The 20,507-nt window shown below is 48.8% G+C and overlaps 1 protein-coding gene across 2 annotated transcripts in view; it reads left to right on the top strand.

Annotated features, from left to right (window-relative positions):
• The window catches only part of KCNH1 (potassium voltage-gated channel subfamily H member 1), a 334,319-nt gene that overhangs the window by 295,885 nt on the left and 17,927 nt on the right, over positions 1-20,507 (top strand). The window lies entirely within an intron of this gene.

A 20,507-nucleotide genomic window follows, 5' to 3' on the forward strand; every position in this document is an offset into this window, starting at 1 on the left:
ACCTTCTCATTCGGTAATCCAACTTCCATTACATTGTAGTCTCTTTTGAGCTTTATTTATCTATTTATCTATTTCTTTTTAAAATTTGGGAGTCTTTGCATTCTTACCTGACAGTATTAGCTTTGGCTCTTGAGTCTCCAGAGGGCAGGGACCACATCTGAATTGCTGTAAGGCAGTGCCTTGAACAGGAAAGTTGGGAGGATGTGGATGGCCCGGGGTCAGAGAAGAGCAGCAGGCCAGCCCAGCTCCTCATGGGGACCTCTGCAGCCGAGATCTACATCCGAATTTTTATCACTACACATGGGTATGGGGCCAGCCCATTTCATCTTTCTACCTCTCCTACCAGTCTCAATGTGACTTCTATTGTATATCCTTAATTATAGGACTTCAGCTAGGTTTCAGGCCATTCTGAATGATGGTTGCTCTGCAGATTAGCTGTAATTTTAATGTGGTTGTAAGAGGTTGCAAGTACTGCATTTTCCTATACTGCCATCTTGGCTAGAAGCCTTGTTTATCCCCTTTTCAAATACACATCTTTTTCTGACCTGGTGGTCAGAATAGTGTTTTTTTCTCTCTCTGCAATATGGGAAACTTCTAAAACTAGGCCACTAAAAGACTTTGTACTCTTCTTAATCCCATATAGCATCAAGACAAAATAATCATTTGTCATCATTTATAATTTTTGACCCTTTAACACATGCCAAGCAGTGGCAAGGCCAGACTGAGTGGTGACAAAGGCATGGCTTCAGCCCCCCCCAAGCTCATTCTGGTTTCTTACTGCATTCATGGTGAAAAATATGGGAGTATTTCCAGAACCAACCCTCTTCACTGTATGTTGATAGGGACTTCTGGGTCAGAACTTATACTGTTTTTTTGTTTCTTTTTTTGTTTGTTTTATTTTTTGTTTTGTTTGTTTGTTTTTTTACAGAAACAGAGAGAGAGTCAGAGAGAGGGATAGATAGGGACAGACAGACAGAAACGGAGAAAGATGAGAAGCATCAATCATTAGTTTTTTGTTGTGACACCTTAGTTGTTCATTGATTGCTTTCTCATATGTGCCTTGACCATGGAGCTACAGCAGACCGAGTAATCCCTTGCTCGAGCCAGTGACCTTGGGTCCAAGCTGGTGAGCTTCGCTCAAACCAGATGAGCCCGTGCTCAAGCTGGCGACCTCAGGGTCTCGAACCTGGGTCCTCTGCATCCCAGTCCAATGCTCTATCCACTGCGCCACCTCCTGGTCAGGTTTTTGTTGTTGTTGTTGTTGTTGTTTTTTAGAGAGAGAGCAAGGAGAGAGAGAGAGAGAAGCATTCATTTGTTCTTCCACTTAGTGGCGCATTCATTGGTCGTTTCTTGTATGTGCCCATCTGGGATCTAACCCTCAACCCCGGTATGCTGATCTAAGCAACTGAGCAGTCAGCCAGGGCCTGGAACTTACACTTCTGTGTGAATAGAGAAGAGCAGCCCAATTTGTCGCCCTAGACACTGTCCACGGTGCTGAAACACTTAGCGGCTTTTTTTACTTTGATTTGCCTGTTTGGGGTTCACTGCAGTAACCTGAGCAGGAGAAATTTTTTTATTAAGTTCACCTCCTTATTCACCTCATCATGCATCTGAAGATGCTGTTCTTCAAATGAGATAAGTACTGGGGTGACTGGCATTGATACGGAGGCACAGGCTCTGGCCACAGAAAAGTATGCCTCATTGTGCTGCAAACTGGTCAAGGGGACTTGAGTCTGACATTGGTCCTGTCAACACTGGGTCTAAGGAGTTGAGTTGACCAGCGCACATGGGCCCCAACTTTCTCATACTTCAAGGTCCAGATGCCAACCTGGCAGCATTCCCTCTTCCTCTGCATGAATTATTACAGACATCTGAGAGGGGCCTTTCTCTAGTTATTAGTTGTAATTGGATTCATGATTAATCAATTTGCTCTCAAGAGTTCTTATTCTTTTCTGCTTGGGTATGGTGTAATTGTGCATGTGAAAACCAGCAAATAAGCCTTCATTTCAGAAGTTAGGCAAGGGCTGCTGCCCAGTTTTTCCGGAGCTCGTACCAGGATCTGAATTCTTTATCTCCTATTTGTAACCTGTACTGGGGAGAGTCTGCCTTGTGATTGGAATGAAAGAAGACAATTCATGTGATTTTTGATATATTGCTTTGTTCCTTTATTGCTTTGTCAAAAAGCAGGCATACAATCTTCTGTCTACCAAACACTGGGAATCTGAGAACGATTAAGAGGCAGTTCCTGTCCTCCAAAAACTTATAACCTAGAGAGGCAAAGAGATTAACATAATGTCATGGTGCCCATAGATAGAGAAATCTCCACAGAGAAGGTGGTGTTTGTACCAAACCTTAAAAGGTAAAGGCTTGATGGACAAAGATCATAGGCCCAGCAAAAATGAAAATACACAGGTGTACCAATTCTAGTTGGGGGAACAGTGAGCAGTGGTGTGAGGCCCAGCACAGGGGACTGGGAAGAAGGGGCCAGAAAGCCTTCAAGCAGGGCCTTTAAGGGGACCTAAGACTTTTGAATGAGGCAAATGCGATCCTGGCTGTCACAGTGAGCTTGTACAGCTGGCCACGGAGCTCCTGGAGCCTCGAAGTCTCCACGCAGGTTTCCTCCACTTACACTCCCTTCTGCTCAGGAGGCCTCCCCTGGCCACCTACACCCCCTCCTCCCAGGCTGAATGAAGTGACCCACGGGCGGGATCATTATTTAGCCACCACTGTGGGTTCTATTTACCTTTTATGTATCAAGCTTCTCCACCAGACTGGAAGCTTTCTCAGGCCAGGGGCTGGACCTTCTTTGGTGTTTTTGCCCAGTGTCTAGGGTAGTTTCTGGTTAAGAGAGGATGCTCAGTATCTTAGATGAATGTTTGAAAACTGGTGAATGCCCTAAAATTCCCTGTGAGATAGAACCTAACATGTCACACTGACAGGTTCAAAGATACTTTCATGAGCAGTTCAGACACTAAAATGTTATCTGTGTAGGGCCTCCGTGGGTTCTGGGCAGTGGGGACAGAAGTGTCAGGAGGGGAACTGTTAACCAGGAAGGTCCGAGGGCAGCTGTAAGCTGTGATCTGGCCTGGAGGGAAAGGTTGATTGGATAGCATTGACCTGCCGATGGCGGATGGCGCGATTAGCCGAGCCTTTATTAGACAGCCCAGCCTAGATGTCTCAGCTAACGTAGTGAAGGTGGCTTTTGTCCTGAGGAAAGCAGGAAGTTTAATATGGAAAATCATTTTTCATCGTTTCCTCGTGACAGGAAAAGTCAGGGAGAAGGGGTGCTCGGGTCTGCGTGGCAGTCCTGATCGTTTTGCCCTAGAAAATGAGGGCTAGCAACTGAAGCATTCACTGGAATAGGCAGGCAGGACCCATCTAACTGAGCAGATGAGGTATGAGCATGACAGTGGGCACAGATGCCCTTTGTGGTCGATACGCTCACTGTGGGCCCGCAGAAGGTAGCCTGAGACCCCAAGGTAAAGCTGCGGCTCAACGCTTCAGACCTGGGTGGTAAAAGGGAAAGATGTAGAACGACTGGAAATCATGTTCACAGAGCCTATGCATCTTGCTGGGCAGGAAAGCTCTGTGAAGCCAGTGGTCAGGGCCACCATCACAGCAGCCTGGCCCATGCAGGTTCGCATTCATTCAGACAGACGATAATGAAACAACAGGGCCACAAACTGGTGGGCCATCATCTTTAATCCTAGCTTGCACCCAGTGGGCAAGTAAAAACACACACTGGGCTCCAAAACCCACTCATTCAGCGCTCACAAAACTACTGACTTATCCGAGTTTCCTAGAATCAAAGGTTTCTAACCTCACCAGACTCATTCTCTGTTGTTCCCCATCTCCTTTCTTCTCTCTACACAAACTCTGTACTAACTGGCTTATTTCTCAGCACTCCACCATCTTGGCTGCTTCTCCTGGCCTCCTCCACGTGGCCTTTCTCTGCTCTCCCCTCTAATGCTAATCTCAGGAACCGAGAGAGAGCAAGCTCCTGGTCTGCCCCACTTTATAGTGTAGGAATCAAAACCTTTAATCCAATATACAAACAAGGAAGTCTCTGATACAAAGTCAGTTATCTGAGGCATAATGGGATTGTACCACCCCACATCAAAAAGGGTGGGAAAGGCTTAGTACTAAAACCAAGCCCCAGGCTACAAGGATCCTGTCTGCCCACAGTTTGCCCCAAACACACAGTGCAAACTATAAGCAAGCAAACATATATATCATATTTACAAACTTATTTGACCAACAGACTCTTAACTGTCAGCCTCCCTCTTCCACCATTTGTGCTAAAAGTAAACCTTAGGCTGGGTGGATTTCCTCTTTCTCAATTCCAGCTCTCCAAGTCCTTCCAGTAGGAAAGCTATTTGATGAGTATTTCTTTACATTTCCGGATTGTTCCTTCATGATTAGCAATATCAGGGAGAAAAATGAGCAGAGGCCTGGAATCAGATTCCGATCCCGGCTCCCTGTGTACTGGATCGGTGGTTCCTCAGCCTTGGCTGCACATTAAGAGCATCCGGGGAGCTCCAAACATACTCCCAAGAGATTCTGATTCAATCGGCCTACAATGCAGCCGGGTGCAGTGATTTGGGGTCCTAAGGTGCAGCCATGGCTGAGAATGACTATATTAAAAAAAAAATCTTGGAAGAGTTATCTAACCTCTCTGGATCTTACGTTTTTCTTGCCTGTACATTGGGAATTATAATATGGACCTCACAGAGCCCTGAGGATGAGATCAGATGGGGTTGGCGCAGTAAATGTAGTAAGTGATAGCTACTGTTAATATCACATGGCTGGCGATGGGATCCTGGGTGGCCCAGCTGCGCTGGTGACCTTGAGCCTCCAGTGTGAATGACACAGGGCCTGTAAGCGGCCCTCTTTCCACAGCAGGATGTCCAGTGCTGCTCGGCCACTGTGCTGGGACTCAGGTGCCTCTTTGTTATCCTTCCGAGGGGCTAGGCTTTTCCATTCTTGTGGCTATTTTGTATGTCTTCTTTGTTCTAAAATTATTGATTTCTTATTTGTGTTTTCTTTTGAATCTTAAAGAAATAGGAGTTAAAGCCAGAGGAAGGAAGACAACACAAGCACCCTGCTTTATTTTTCACTGTGCTGCTCGGCACACTGGATGACAGTCACCTGAAGGCCCATCTGCGTCTTGATGAGGTCATCAAGTTACCTGTCAGCTTTAAGGAAAGATGCGTTAAGAAGGAGTTCCTTCTTAGATTTTTCCACAGGGAGAGATTCCTGGGAATTAGGGTATACCCTTTCTCGTTCTCTCCTCCACCTCTAGGGAGGGGCTGGACCCTTGAGGGAGGCCTCCTCTCCCAGGTGCCATATTGACCCTTAGGACAGAGACAGTCAGCACTGACCATGACCAGCAAGACCCCTCTAACATAAGGATATGTTTCTCTGATAGCTAAAGAATGTGAGAGGCCCGGTTCCACTCTACAGAACATCATTTAAAAATTTTAAGTTTAAAAATGCAAGGTACCTCTCCCCTCCCCCATCCCATGCAAGAAAGGCATTTGAGGGATTTTCAGACACCCCATATAAGCCGCAGTGGATAAAGCGTCGACCTGGAAATGCTGAGGTCACCGGTTTGAAACCCCGGGCTTGCCTGGTCAAGGCACATATGGAAGTTGATGCTTCCTGCTCCTCCCCCCTTCTCTCTCTCTCTCTCTCTCTCTCCTCTCTCTCTCTCTCTCTCTCCTTTCTAAAATGAATAAATAAAAATAAATAAAATAAAATAAGTGGGCCAGGCCCGTTTCCTGCCTGGGGCTTCCATCTAATTTGCCTTGCATATTGAAGTACTTTGGTCAGACCTCTTTACTGATGAGTTTCCACTTTACAACCCTGTGCCCTTCAAGTCTGTTTGCATATCCATAGCTCACTGCTGACTTGGCCAGGTTGAGCTGTCCTCTCTGAGGCCCAGCAGGAACAGGAAGCACATTAACCCCAGGGAGGCACGTGCGGGTTTTTCCAGGAATGCCTCGCTTCCCCTACACAAGTGTGATGAAAACAAACAGTGAAGTTTCTGGAAGGCTGTCCTCTGCTCATTATGTAGACTGAATTTCTCTTCTCTCCTTTAAGCTTTAGATTTTTACTTTAGATTTTAGATTTACCAGACTCAATTCTGGGGTATTTCAGAAACTCACAAAGGAGAGTGATTCATTCCATCGACTTGTATTGAGTCCATACACTGTGCGCCAAGCCAAGGGACGGAAGGTGAATCAGACTCAAGGAGCACAGGTGGTAAGAGAGGAGACCCGTACGTTACTGTTATCATTCTGAGGGATAAGGGCAATGACCCTCCGGCAGGGGCACACAGCAGCAGGGCAGAACTCACCCGTGTGTCAGTGCCACCAGGCAAAGGAGGACTCTTGCCCCTTCTCAAGAAACTGGCTTTCCTTCACTCCCTGACCGTTTGTTCAGTGGGCTCTTCTAGGTGCCAAGCATTGTTCTCAACACTAAGCACAAAGCAGTTAACAGCCACAATCTATCTGTGATGGCCAGACTAATGGGAGGAGGTGGCCCAGCCTGCAAACTGGGAGACTAAAATATGAATACGTGTGACTGTGGATAAGCACAGAGAGCAATAAACACTAAAGCCGAAACAGCCCTTGGAGCCCCAGCAAGTCTTTCGGGATGAATCACTGGTCCTGTCTGGCTAGAGAGCCACATCTTCCCAGGTGTGTCCCACCCTGGCCGTGAGCTCCACTCCAGCCCTGCAAAGCAGCACAGCCTACCTAGACCAGTGCTGGTCAACCTGGTCCCTACTGCCCACTAGTGGGCGTTCCAGCTTTCATGGTGGGCAGTAGCAGAGCAACCAAAGTATAAATAAAAAGATAGATTTAACTATAATAAGTTGTTTTATAAAGATTTATTCTGCCAAACTTAGCAAAAATCTGACATAAAGTACTTGGTAAGTAATTATTATTATATGCTTTACTTGCTGTAACTCTGCTTTATAAATTTTATAAAGTAAAGTTATTTTCTTACTTTATAAATCACCATTACTGTGGAACCGGTGGGGAGTTAGAAAATTTTACTACTAACAGAGATACAAAAATGGGCGGTAGGTATAAAAAGGTTGACTACCCCTGGTTTAGATGGTCATCCCAGTCCACATAGGACAGGGAGGGGCCTGCTGGGATCTCTTGGCCTTAGAGCACATTTTCCTTGTATGTCTTTGAGAAATTCATGATCTCTTGCAAGACTCCAGCTCAGGGCCTTGGCCTGCTTATAGAGTTTGGGGCTAGAACCCCCTGGAACTTGCTTAGTGCTTGGTAGTGGGTTGGTGGGCATGGGGGGAAGTGTGAAGACATGAAGAGGCACGTCTTCAGCAGACCATGAGTCAGTTTAGAAACACAAGGATGAAAAAGCTGGGCCAGTTCTGTGGTTTCTCCCTGGAGCCACAGGGAAAAGGACAGCTCAGACCTAGCAATTGGCCTCTGACAGCTTCTTTCTGCAGCTTCTGACATGTCTCCAAAAAGCAGCGAGGGACTGAAACAGAGCCTGCTCTGTGCCTGGTTGCCGGGAGCAATTATGTCCCTCCATGAGAGCAATTCTGAATTGTATCCCAGCCAACCACTTCTACACAGTCTTTGATTAAGTCTCCGAGTCATATCAGGGATCTCATTATTCTAAAAACAACACAAAAATACCTCCAGAGAAAATGAGTTTTATAAGATCTAAAAATTTTATTAACCCAAACCACCAAGAGCTTATGTAGCTGGTGGCAGCCCTTGTGAGCCAAAGCTCTTGCATTCAAGAATTTTCATTAGAATTAAAAACCACTCTGATTATCAGGCTGGGGGTGGCTAAGAGCCAAGGCAGCGGGTTAAATTTAGCTGCTTTTAGTTACCAGATCATCAAGCACCTATTGTGAGTGCAAATTCAGCATCCGGTGGAGAAGCCGCAAGATACGGTGGTGAGATCTCTAACTTGAAGCAGGAGGTCTGGCCTGGGTGCCCTACCTGGGCCCCAGTTGCTCAGGGCTCCTGCACATGGCACTTCGCTCCTGCTCTCAGGGTCACTGAGTCCTAGTAATAAAGTGAGGTCTCTTAGGGTCCTCCTAGCTCCAAAGCTCCGAGGAAAGTGATATGAGTTGCAAACATTACAAAGGAAGGTGCTGCAGAAGGACAAGATGACATCAGTGGCAGAGGTTACTCTCATATTATAACATGCAGGTTTTTTTGACTCTCTTCTCTTCCCACTGCCCCCTGAGGAGGCCTAACTTTTTTGAACAGTAGTGAGAAGCAAGGAGCATAATTTTCATATAACCTGTTATGGTTATTACTCCCATCCCTGGTGAAGAGAGAGATCTGCCACCTTCTCCTGGCCCAGGCAGGGACTCAGCCAAGGAGAACAGGTGAGATAACGTGGAGACACCACTATATAAGGAGAACAGGTGAGACAATGTGGAGACGCCACTATATAAGGAGAACAGGTGAGACAATGTGGAGACGCCACTATATAAGGGGAACAGGTGAGACAATGTGGAGACGCCACTATATAAGGGGAACAGATGAGACAATGTGGAGACACCACTATATAAGGAGAACAGGTGAGACAATGTGGAGACGCCACTATATAAGGAGAACAGGTGAGACAATGTGGAGATGCCACTATATAAGGAGAACAGGTGAGACAATGTGGAGACAGTACTATATAAGGAGAGCAGGTGAGACAATGTGGAGATGCCACTATATGATTTATTGCACACACCACTGTTGGCCAGAGTTTGTGAGAAAAACAATAGTTCTTTATTGTTTCCAGTTCTTTGGAGCAGGCAGGTTCAAGTTAACCCATTTAGATACGATTAAAATTCTATTCCTTATGATTTCACCCTTTGTCTTTGGCACTGATTGTTCCACATTTTTCTGCAGACTGTTCCCAAGCTAACCCGACCTTGAGAGACTCCGCCTTGTTTACTGATCACTGTAACTGCATGTGATTGTTCTCACGTCGATATCATTGCTGTAGGACGGAGGTGTCATGACTTGGACAAGCCCGTGCAGCGTCAGCCTCTGTGAAATTCTGTTTGTAAACCCTGCTTCTTAGTTGAGAAGAGCTAAACTGTGGTTAAACCGTGGTTAAACCTTCTTAGCTCACCTCATTTTTCTGGTCAAAAGAATGCAAAGAATTCCTCGATTCTCTGCCCCCTGCAGCCACCCACCCCCTTATTTCCCACAGACCTTTGTTTTCCTTTTCTTTCTCCAGAAGTTCTTGCTGAGCATACTGATTTTATTGCTTTTACAAACCCCGATTCTCTTTCTACCTTCCATAAAGCAGGTTTCTCGTATTCATTATGCCCACCCAGCAGTTTGCAATCTGCCTTCTTACCAGCCCTGTTTGGCCGTAGCACGTCCTTCCTGCTACGGAGGGATTCCAGTGTGGTCACTTTGTTTCCCAGTGATGTGGCCCTTACTTTCAGAGAGGTGGAACTCTGCCTTCTCCCCCACCCAAGAGGACTGGAGGAAAGAGGGGAGGGATGCACACATACACACAGACAGCCACCCCAGAATAGGGAGGGAAGGGAGCCAAATGTGCCCGGACTTGGGCTGGGGATTCCACCTTTGTCTCATTGGATCCTCATATAATCTTGCGAGGTAGCATGGATTGCTCTCCAAATTTACAAATGAAGCAATATACTTTAAGAGTTAAAAAGAGGCCCTGGCCGGTTGGCTCAGTGGTAGAGCGTCGGCCTGGCATGCGGGGGACCTGGGTTCGATTCCCGGCCAGGGCACATAGGAGAAGCGCCCATTTGCTTCTCCACCCCCACCCCCTCCTTCCTCTCTGTCTCTCTCTTCCCCTCCTGCAGCCAAGGCTCCATTGGAGCAAAGATGGCCCGGGTGCTGGGGATGGCTCCTTGGCCTCTGCCCCAGGTGCTAGAGTGGCTCTGGTCACGGCAGAGTGAGGCCCCAGAGGGGCAGAGCATCGCCCCCTGGTGGGCAGAGCTTCGCCCCTGGTGGGCGTGCCGGGTGGATCCCAGTCGGGCGCATGCGGGAGTCTGTCTGACTGTCTCTCCCCATTTCCAGCTTCAGAAAAAAAATACAAAAAAAAAAAAGAGTTAAAAAGAATGTTAATTAAAAGTTAATAGAAATTATGTATCTCATTCCATATATTTAGTCATGCAAGAAAAATGACCTTGATTTAGGTTCCCTTATAAGCCCCCATGCCTACCGGTGGCAGAACCTTCATCTCAGGGATTTGAGGCTAATCTGAGTTCTGGCCAGCTCTGTCCAATAGAACTTTCTGTGATGATGGAAATATATGCACACTGTCCCAGGCAGTGCATGTGATCATTGAGCATTTGAAATGATGCAACTGAGCTCATCATTTTAAAATTCTATTTAATTTAAATTACTTTAAATGTATAGAGCCAATAGTGTGGCTCTTGCCTATAATACTGGACAATGCAGTTGTGAGCAAAATTATTTGATGTAATGATATGTGGTGTGTCTTTTTGGGGGTTCATCCTAGGAGTTGCCATTAGTAATGCATTTTTGTGTCACATGCTTCCTTAAAGCAACACTCACCTGAGTGTGGCAAACGAAACATCTTTGAGCAGGGATGGGGGTCTACGCTTAGAAAATGAAATGGCAGGAAATTGACATAGAAATGTGGTAGTTACCTTCTCTAAGGGACCATCTCATTCTCCTGGTACCTGCTTCTCTTTGGAGCCCTGAGGCCAGGGCAGCCAGGCCCCTGGAACTTCTGAAGTTACTGTTCTTCTGTCTGAAGGCCAGAAAGATCCACCAAAGACTCCTCCAATCCTGGGCCCCCCAAAAGGCTGTGTTGGTTCAGCTACATCTCTCAAGAGCCTCCCTCCTTCAGGCCCTGCAGAGGGTCACACATGGGTTTATTGTTGCTGTTGGTTTAGAAGCCAGAGCCCCTTGTTCTTGGCCCTAAAAAATCAGAGAGACTCCTGATTGCCTATAACAATTAGCTTTTGATGGGAAACTTATGCCCTCATGATAACGGGGCAAAACGCTGGGGAGAGTTTATGAGAGAACCAATCATGCAAAGTCAAAGTAAGCCAGACTACTCCCCTGACAGTTTCTGTTGTGTGTGTAGAAGTTGGGCTATTGATGGCCGAGGCTCCTTGTCCCTCCCTGTCCTAGTCCTCATGCTGGGGGAGGCCAGAAACATGCTCTGTGCCTGGGTGTGAGTCATCTGGTGCAGGCAGCGCATTGGTTCTTCCAGAAGTGGTCCCAAGGCCTGGGAGGGTGGGTGGAGGCCTGTGCTTGCCCTAATGGGGCAGAGCTGGAGGTTTCTACTCCCAGAATCTTTGCTGAGTCATCACCTCTCTTCGCTGCTTCAGGCCTTTATTTAGAGGCAGATTCTTCCTGTAGACTTGACCTAGGTCTTCTCTGAGGTCTGGCAGCCCCATGCCGCCCCTCCTGGACCAACACAGGCCTCCAACAGAAACTCTGTGCTGGTCAGACATCTTTGTGGGTCGTCCCTTTGGGAACTAGTGCTCTGTTCGAAGAGATAGTGCAACGGCCAGGGACAGGTGGGGTTCTATTCATCAGCCTCACTCAGGCATCGCATAAATCAAATACCCAAACTTGGTGCTTATCCTCTGGGTTGTTCTCTCCAGAAGAGACACCCTAGAGAGGAAAGGGGCATAGAGGGGAGCGCAAAATGTACAAAGATAAAGACAAAAATGATATAGACTGTACCCCCTTTGAGAGTAGGGACAGTGTCATGATCCCCTGGGTTGTCAACACATCGCACAATGGCTAAAACACATAGCCACCGGCTACATGTTTGAATAACTGAATGAATGGTGACCACAATTCATGAATTACCCTCCACATGTCTATTGACCCCTGTGATAAACATGTATGTTCCAACCTTTTGTTTGGATGCGATAAGCTCATTAAATGTGTTATTGCATTTAGTCTTCAATGATGCATTTCAGTGACGGGGACGCTGAACTTTGGGTTCAGCAATTTCCCTATAGTCACGTGGTGAATAAGCAGCAAAGGCTCCCAAGGCGAGGCAAAGGCAAAACAAAACAAGAAGGAAAAAGATATTTAATGCACACAATCCAGAACCAGGTTTCCTTATAAACCCTTACTTCCTTATAATCTTTCTGTTTTATAAAATTCTGCGAGGTAGATTTTACTCTCCTCTTCCTGGGGTTTCGAGAGGTGATGGGATGTGCCGTAGGCACGCACACAGCCATCAGCTATTACACAGAGACCTGCATGCCGTCCTCATGCAACCCACAGCCGGGGCTCTCCCATGACCTCCAGGCCCCCGACCGCACCCTACACAAGGCCAGACCTCTCTCTCACTTGCTTCTTGCGGGGCTAGTAGCGCAGGCAGCATATTGATCTGCAGGGGGGAGAGAAATATCAGTGTTCAGGACAATCATGAGATGCCACCTGCTCTGCGTGGCAGGAGAGCAGGGGAGCCCTTCTTGGAGGCACCCAGGACACAGGGCTGACTTGTCGGGGCTGAATTCCTGCTAGCTTCACTCAGCGTTGTCTTGGTCCTGAATGAAATTAACTTCTGTGTATGTCACTGCTGGATATTCCAGTTCATGAAAATCTTTATTACAACACAAGCAGATGCATATTGATTACTGCTCATGTGCCTGGCCCTGGGCTGTGTCCTGAAAACACAAATAAGACAGGCCAGAAGGAAAGGCAGAAAAGAACAATGAGATAAATGCTAAGTTAAAGCACTTGTCATGTGCTGGGGGAACAGTTAATTCAGCCTACTGATATATAAGAAGGCTTCCTGAAGGAGATGGCATTTGAGTTAGATTGTGAAGGATGACGGCTTCTCTGACAGAAAAGGAAGGGTCAGGCATTGTAGGCGGAGAAAAGAGAAAAGTTAAGACAGAGGTCTGTTCCTCCCACAACCACTTCCCTAACCCCTCATGCCTCTGGGCAAAAACTCACCACCAAAGCCAAGCACAACTGGGGAGGCAAATCTATTTCCTTATGGAGAGCAAGGGAAGGGATTACATCTTGATACGTATTTTGCCCCCAGACCCTATAGGCTTGGCAATTAGAAGATGCTCATTTAGTATTTATGGAAGAAAAGAGAATAGACCACATTCCCCAAGGCCGGAGCAGAATAGCATCTTCAGTTCCAAACGCACGGCATGGCGCTTGATGATCTTTTTGTGAATTAGGGGGTGGCTACTCCCAACCTTGTGTAGGTCACATTGCCATCTTTACTTCGGTCTCTGGGAGACTCAGAACTAGATCGGTGGCCTCTGTCAGAAGCTGCGGTGGGCTTTTGATTCTATCTCATTTACTGCCTGTCTTTCCTTCTATCCTCATGTTCCTGCTAATGGTATCATTTATTGTGCATTTTATGCACCTAAAAAAGTACCTTTGAATCTGTTTAGTTTTTGAACCAATGTGGAGAAATAAATATTTTAAGGTGTATAAGGTAAATCAGAAAACGTAGGAGCAAACCCAAGTTAAGGGAGTATTGGCTGCATAAAAGCAGCCCTGATGGAGAAGCAGGCAAGGACACACAGTGATCTGAAGACTCACGTGTGGGGAGGCCGGCAGGGAGGTGGGGGTGGAGAGCCAGGCAGAGGGAAGGCTGCCGGCCTGCTGCCGCTGCAAGACCAGAGGGAGATGACTGTTCACAGCCTCTCCAAGGCTTTGGCACTGATCCTGGGGCTCTTAGGCAACAATTCCAGGACTCGCAGGCAGCCCCAGCTTGCTGTGAATGTGGATGTATACACAGCTATCAGAGTTCTCTCATAAACTTAAAACAGGAACACCGGGGCCATAGGCATGCTTCAGGAAAGTAAAGACGAGTTTTCTGATGGGTTACAAGCCAGACTGTCTGTGAGAACAGCAGCCAGTTTGGGCACCCCCTCCTGCTTCTTTAAGCATTGTTTTTGGTGGGATGGACAGATAGCCAAGCTGACCAAGGAGAAAAAAATCAAAACAAAGTAGGTTTAGTCCTAGAAGCTTCACTCACCATACTGCCAACGACATACTCTGGGCCAAACAGATCAGGCGGCAGCAGGAAGATTCATTCATTCATATTCTCTTTCTCTCTCCCTCCGTCTCCCTCTCCCTTCCTCCTGCTGTCAGGTCCCAGGGAGCCCTGGGCTCTCCCGCACTCTCACTCCCCAGCCCTGAGCCAGTCAGACCGCTGCTGTCAAGTGTCAGAACGTGTCAGAAAGCAGCTCGCAGGAGGTGTGGATTCAGTGCGAAAACGTCACATGGGCTGCAGGACGCTTGCCCTGGCTTTAGGGTTTAGCTCACGGAAGCAGTCTTTTTATCCGTGAGCTGTTGTTTTAAAGACAGATGGATGTTGTTCACAGTTGACGTAGCGTGAACACGCTCCTTCCATGGGTGCTAGAGACTTCAGGTGACTGGGTTGAATAGCACAGCTCTCCTTGTGGCCACTTCACGCGTGCTTGTGCTCTTTGCTGGATGTCATGGTGCCCATGGGCTGAGCGTGGAGCTCGAAGAGTAGCTCTTGACTTGCTGTCGGGAGGGCACTGTGGGCTGGGGAGCCAAGGTGGCCCTGATGAACAGTGACATATGTGGGGCTGTGGCTGCTCAGGTGGGGGGGCACCTTCCAGGCCTGGCGCTCAGGGATTCCCTCTACAGAGACTGAACTGGCCTCTGCGAGTCACAGGTCCCCCACTGTGGCCTCCGTCATGCACTCCTCCAGCCTGGTGTTTGTCCTGCCTCTGCTGTGTGAGGGCCTGGGGGGGGGGGCAGTGCCAGAAGGCAGGTCAAGTCCCTGCTCATCCAGATGACAAGCTGGCAAGGACCTTAGACAAGTCATGAGCTTAGGGAGTGCTCCAGAGGAGATGATGTCTGAGCTTGGACCTGAAGAGAGAATAGCGGTTAGTCAGGCAAAGAGGAGGAACAGCAAGTAGGCATCTCAGAGGCTACAGAGAGTCTGGTGTGATTGCGAATCTCTAGGAAGAACAGCATAGAAAGGGCCAGATGAAATATGAGCCAGGTTCTACAGGCCTAGGGCTACAGCTCACGTGCCCCTGACAGGCTGAGGCCAGGGAATAGGAGTGAAATTTGGAGCAATAAGGGGGAACCAGGCCTAGGTCCTGAGGAGGATGCCTCCACCAGACCCCACATCCCTTGAGCTCCAGACAACTTTAAGATTTACTCACCTCTTAGCAGAGAGCCAGCAGGCAATGGCACTGTGGTTGCCCGGTGAGGTTTCTGATCTGCAAGTGAGATGGCCTTTGTATCAGCCACAGAACCTGGCCTTCTCCCCCCTTCCCCCCAAGGGTCTGGGGCTGGCCAGGAAGAGGTGACTAGGCTAGGAGCAGACCAGGGCTGGGTTCTGTGGGCCAGGAACTGAGCAGCCAGAGTGAAGGGAGATACTGATACTGGGGCAGACAGAGCTGGAACCTCCACTGGAGAGCAGAGTCCAGGAGGGGCCAGGTGAGGAGCAGGAGGCCATTGTTTAGAGTTGGCATTTTGAAGAGAAGAGGTTGTAATCATACAGCAGAGGGCAGGGGCCTAATGATGACCCCTGACTGTCCTCAGGTCACTGGAGAAGAGAGGGTGGACAGGTCTGGACTGCAGGAAGTAAAGATATAACACTTTCCCTTCTAAGCAGGTCTGGATCACTGGGTCTGTTGAGCTCCCTATTTGAACATGGGATCCATGAACGAGTTGTGCAAAGCAGCAAGAGTGACGGGAGGAGCCCATGTTTGAGGCCAGGCAGACTTGAGGGTGAATCCCAGCCCTGCTACTTACCAGCCCTGTGGGGTTAGGCAAATGACTTAACCTCTCTGAGCTCTGGCTTCCTAGTCTGTACGATGGAGATAAGAATATCTCTGCTACAGGAATATCTATGTTCAGGAGGACTAATGGATGTAGTGATTGTACAGTGTAGAGATCCCATTGTCTCCTTAAGTGATGTTTCCTCAATACTCAGCCACTCAGACAGGCAGTCTCTCTTCAGCCCTGTGTGGGAGGCTGCTGGGGCTGGAGGAGGGCTCAGTCACTGCATCTGCCCAGCAGTTGGATCTGTCCATCCACCCATCCATGCATCCATCTATACATCCATCCATCCATCCATCCACTCATCTACTCACCATCCATCCATGCATGCATCCATCCATACATACATACATCTATCCACTTCTAGCTCTCTGTATATGTTTTTTAAACTAATAGGATTATAGATCTTAGTTAATTTAGCTTCATGACATCACCATCTGATCAACAATCTGTCTTCTCTGCATTCATCTGCTGGGGCTGCCTTAACAAAGTACCACAGAGTTGCTTAAATAATAGAAGTGTATTATCTCATAGTCCCAGGGGCTTGGAGTTTGAGATTAAGTGTCTGCACAGTTGGTTCCTTCTGAGATCTGTGAAGGAGACTCTGGTCAAAGCCTTGCTGGTGGTTTATGACTTCTGCTGTGTCACCCTGATCTCTTCCTTCGTCTTCACGTGGCATGATCCCTGTGAGAACCTGTGCCTGTGTCCAAATTACCCCATTTCATAAGGCCACCTGCTGTGTTGGATTAGGGGCCCACTCTACTCCAGTATAACCTCACCTTAACTAGCTACATCTGTATAACTTCTCTATTTCCAAATAAGGACACATTCGGAGGCACTAGGGGTTAGGACTTCAACAGATGAATGTTTGAAGAAACAATTCAGCCTGTAATAGTCTTCCATTGTCCTGTCCATCTGCCTGTGCTTTGGAGAGATGGCTGTGTAAGCTCATGTTCACAGAGGGAAGTTAGGCTTAAGAGATGACTCAAATAAGCACCTAGAACTTGAATCCACAGCCTTGGCTTGCTAGTAGTTAAAAAGTGGATAGTTAATGTTACCTGCAGGGCCTTATCATTTGGGGCTATTTATGCCTTTCTCCCCCCATGTGTAAAAAAAAGGAAAGCACCAGGGTATTCTCCCCAAGCACTACTCCAGCCCCTGGTTATGAACCTCCAGCACAAAGACCTCCTCGTGTGTGTGTGTGTGTGTGTGTGTGTGTGTGTGTGTGTGTAAATACCTCCTCCACCGTGTGTGTGTGTAAATACCTCCTCCATGTGTGTGTGTGTGTGTATGTGTGTGTGTGTGTAAATACCTCCTCCACCGTGTGTGTGTGTGTGTGTGTGTAAATACCTCCTCCACCGTGTGTGTGTGTGTGTGTGTGTGTGTGTGTGTGTGTGTGTGTGTGTGAGTACCTCCCCAGGGATGTGAGAATCATGCTGGTTGGTGGGAGGAGTTTGGAGAACGTAACAGACAGAGACTCTTCATTTTGGAATTGGGAATCTGAAGGTTGCAATGAGACCAAATGTTCTAGGCTTGCAGGAAACCTTCCCCCAAAACTAACCTGACCCCCGCCCGTCACTCCTTATTTCAGCCGGCAGCCTCAGGACTTGCGCCTGGATGGGGGAGTGCATGTGGGGGTGAGGGAGGCACTCCTTCCCAGGTGCAGTCCAATGACCCCACAACAGAGAAGGAGGAACTGAATATACTCTGAGAGTGTTCAGCAAGGTTAAAGGGCCAGTTCGTGGAGACGCTAATTATGAAAGCTGTGTACGAACTGTAACTGAAAATGGAAGATCTAGTGATGGTTGCTGTTTCATTGAATATTCCGGGACAGTGACAGTTTCTCTAAGCAGAGGAGACCTCTCAGGTCCTCACAGGGATGTGTGCTCTGGGCTCTGGGTGCCGCTGGATGCAGGGACCTCTGTGCTGTGCCTCACTGCAGGGCACCGCTCTGCTCCTGTCCCCTCCAGGAGAAGTGCGGTCCCAGTGTCAGAGTCCTAGGAGCGCCCAGGAGGCCGATCACCTTACCTGCCCATTGCCAGGGGCGAAGAGCCCTGGGAGAGCTCTGTTGGCTAGGGAGTCTCATCTTTCAAAATCCCCTCCCCCTCTTCCCAGGCTTTCCAACTCTACCCTTGTCTCATGAGTCCTGGCTCTGTCCCTACAGGGACGTAGTGGACCTTGTCGTCCTTCCAAGGGAGCAGATGACTGACCTTCCCAGTCTTGAGGAGGGAATATGTAGCTCATTGCTTTTCAACCACAATCATGGGGTCTATAACCTTTATACAACATCAGGGTGGTTAACTCTTTCGCAGACCGGCAAGAAATTTCCGGTGAACTGGCACCTGTCCACGGACCAGCGGTTGAAAAACACTGATCTAGCTGACACTCAGATAGCAACCTTTCTTTTTGCTAGTGCCAGCTACCACTTATTGCACCCCTTTGACATAAAATTCAAAGACTCATTGAAAAAAAAAAATCCTTCCACCGTGGTGAGTAGGAAAAGACGTGAAGAAGTTGGGGGCAGACTGGGAAAGTCTCCTGCCTCCCTCAGGTCCCCTTCCCACGTGTAAGACTGTTCATTCGTTCAAGAGACATTGCCTGGCACGGGGCTCAGAGCGGCTGAGAGGGCTGAAATGCATCAAGACAGGATTCTTGCTTAGAGGGTGGACAAATGAGTGGGGAAATCGGATGTTTACATAAAAGACTAATTCAGGGCAGAAAGCATTTTTATTATTAGAGCAGAACAGAGACCCCACTATGTTCAGAAAAGGGCTGAGCACCTCTGGCTGGGAGGCTCAAGGAAGGCTTCCTGGAAGAAGTGGTATTCCTCAGGCCTTTGCAGAAGAGGGAGGATTGGGACCAGTGGAAATGGACACAGTGGGAGGGAGAGCAATCAGGCGTGGAGGCAGCATGACCGGCTCTGGGCTGGGGGTGGAGGACAGGCATGTGCAATCCTGCTCTGCCTGGAAGTAAGGCCGTGAGGGGCTGTCGCAGACATGCGTGCTGCTCCCTGAGGCTGCGATGATGTGTCTGTGTCACGTGCTGTTGGGGCCAGGTTTGTGTCGTCGTGTCATCTCGGCGTGAACCCAAATCACACACCTGTACCGTAGCTGAGCGCACTACAGAGCGGGTGGGAGGCCTGTGAAAATTGTCTGAACAGATTCATTTGACATTTCAAGGGAGCACAGGAAGGCCCTGGTATTTGCTTTGTTCCTCGAACTGGGGCACTGATAGGCCTCTTATAAGCTCCAAAGGGGAGGGGATGCCTGGCTGTAGGCGTTTTGACTCTGTGAGCACAAAGAGCCTTTTAGAATGTGCTTCCACAGACGGGCTGCATCTGGGGCCCACGGCCCGCCCCTGGGCTGGGGCACTAAACAGCATCATGGCGAAGGACGTCCATTTCCCTCCTGCACCTCCTGTAGGCTTCCCGGCTGAACACTCACACCTAAGCTCCGCTGCCGCTGCTGAGGGCATGGCTCTGGCAACCGCTTATTGACCAGTGAGGGGGAGTGGAAGAGAGTGGGCCTGGGTTTTACTGCCGGTAATTGCTTGTGCTGTCCCTGTCCTTGAACAGACCCTGATGTAAATAGCGCTCTCTGGGAGCAGAGCCTGCGTCCAGCCGGTGAAATGCCGCCTGCCGCGTCACAGGCTGACCCTGCGCGCCCGGCAGAGGCCTGTGCTCCTCGGGGCTAGGGGCACAGGGACGGACACCTCTCTGCACAGCTGGGGTGGGGGCCTGCCCAGCCACTGACTGCCCGGCCCCTCCGCCCCTCCTGGCACGCTGCTCTTGCCCACACCTACCAGAACCCTCTCAGATAGGGGTCAAGCACTAACATAAATGGACAGCTGACCTCGGTGCCTTCTTTACTTGACCCTGCTCCTATTTCACGCCCCCCCACCCACACACACACACCTGCTGTTTTCTTGGACTATGAATTCCCAGAGTAGGGACTGCTTTCTCCTTCACTCCCAGCCTCCTGTGTGGCGCCCGAGGGCACAGAGGTTCAGTGTCTGTTTGCCCAGTGTGAGGTGAGAGAGAGAAGGTGACACCCAAGGACTGCCCACTGCTTCGGCCCTTGTACTCGGCACTGACATGGTCCGGAGCCTCAGTTTTCTCCCCTGTGAAGGGAGATAACAGCATCCACCTGGCCGATGGTGGGAATCAGCCACTCTGCTTAGCAGGAATGGCAAGGAAGGCTTTTTTGTCTTCTAGCCACTTGACAAGAGGCACAGTTTGGGGCACAGGATTGCTGGCTGGGTCCCAGCCCAGGCAGCATTTCCCGACTATGATGCCCGGAGGATGTCCTGACCACTCGTGGGTCTCAGTCTCCACATCTGTAACAGAGTTGAACAGAGTGAGATGCGAGGTCCTTTCAGCCAGCTGTTTGTGATTCTAGTTAAATCATTAGGTATCTATCACTCACATTCTGGGTCCCCAGCCACGGCTCATATAATCCCAAATAGTAGCTAAAGCAAAGGTCATTTTTATTTGACTTTCAAATGCTTTGCTTATTTTGGGTGTATTTTAGTTTCCACTCTGCACTTTGCTGCTGCAAAAACCAAAAGGTGTTTGCATTCCCTGAACAAGTCAATGGCTGTGGATGGGGATGGGGTTAGTGTGACCCCCGGGAATGCTCGCGACACAGTCCCAGCTGTGAGCACTGGGGTCTGCATTCGTGCAGCTGTTGGGGGTAAAGCTGAGCCAGTCTGGTAGAGGCACTTCCCCTCCTCCTGTTTGCT

Source organism: Saccopteryx leptura, chromosome 2 (genome assembly GCF_036850995.1).
Source record: "Saccopteryx leptura isolate mSacLep1 chromosome 2, mSacLep1_pri_phased_curated, whole genome shotgun sequence".
Classification (NCBI taxonomy): domain Eukaryota; kingdom Metazoa; phylum Chordata; class Mammalia; order Chiroptera; family Emballonuridae; genus Saccopteryx; species Saccopteryx leptura.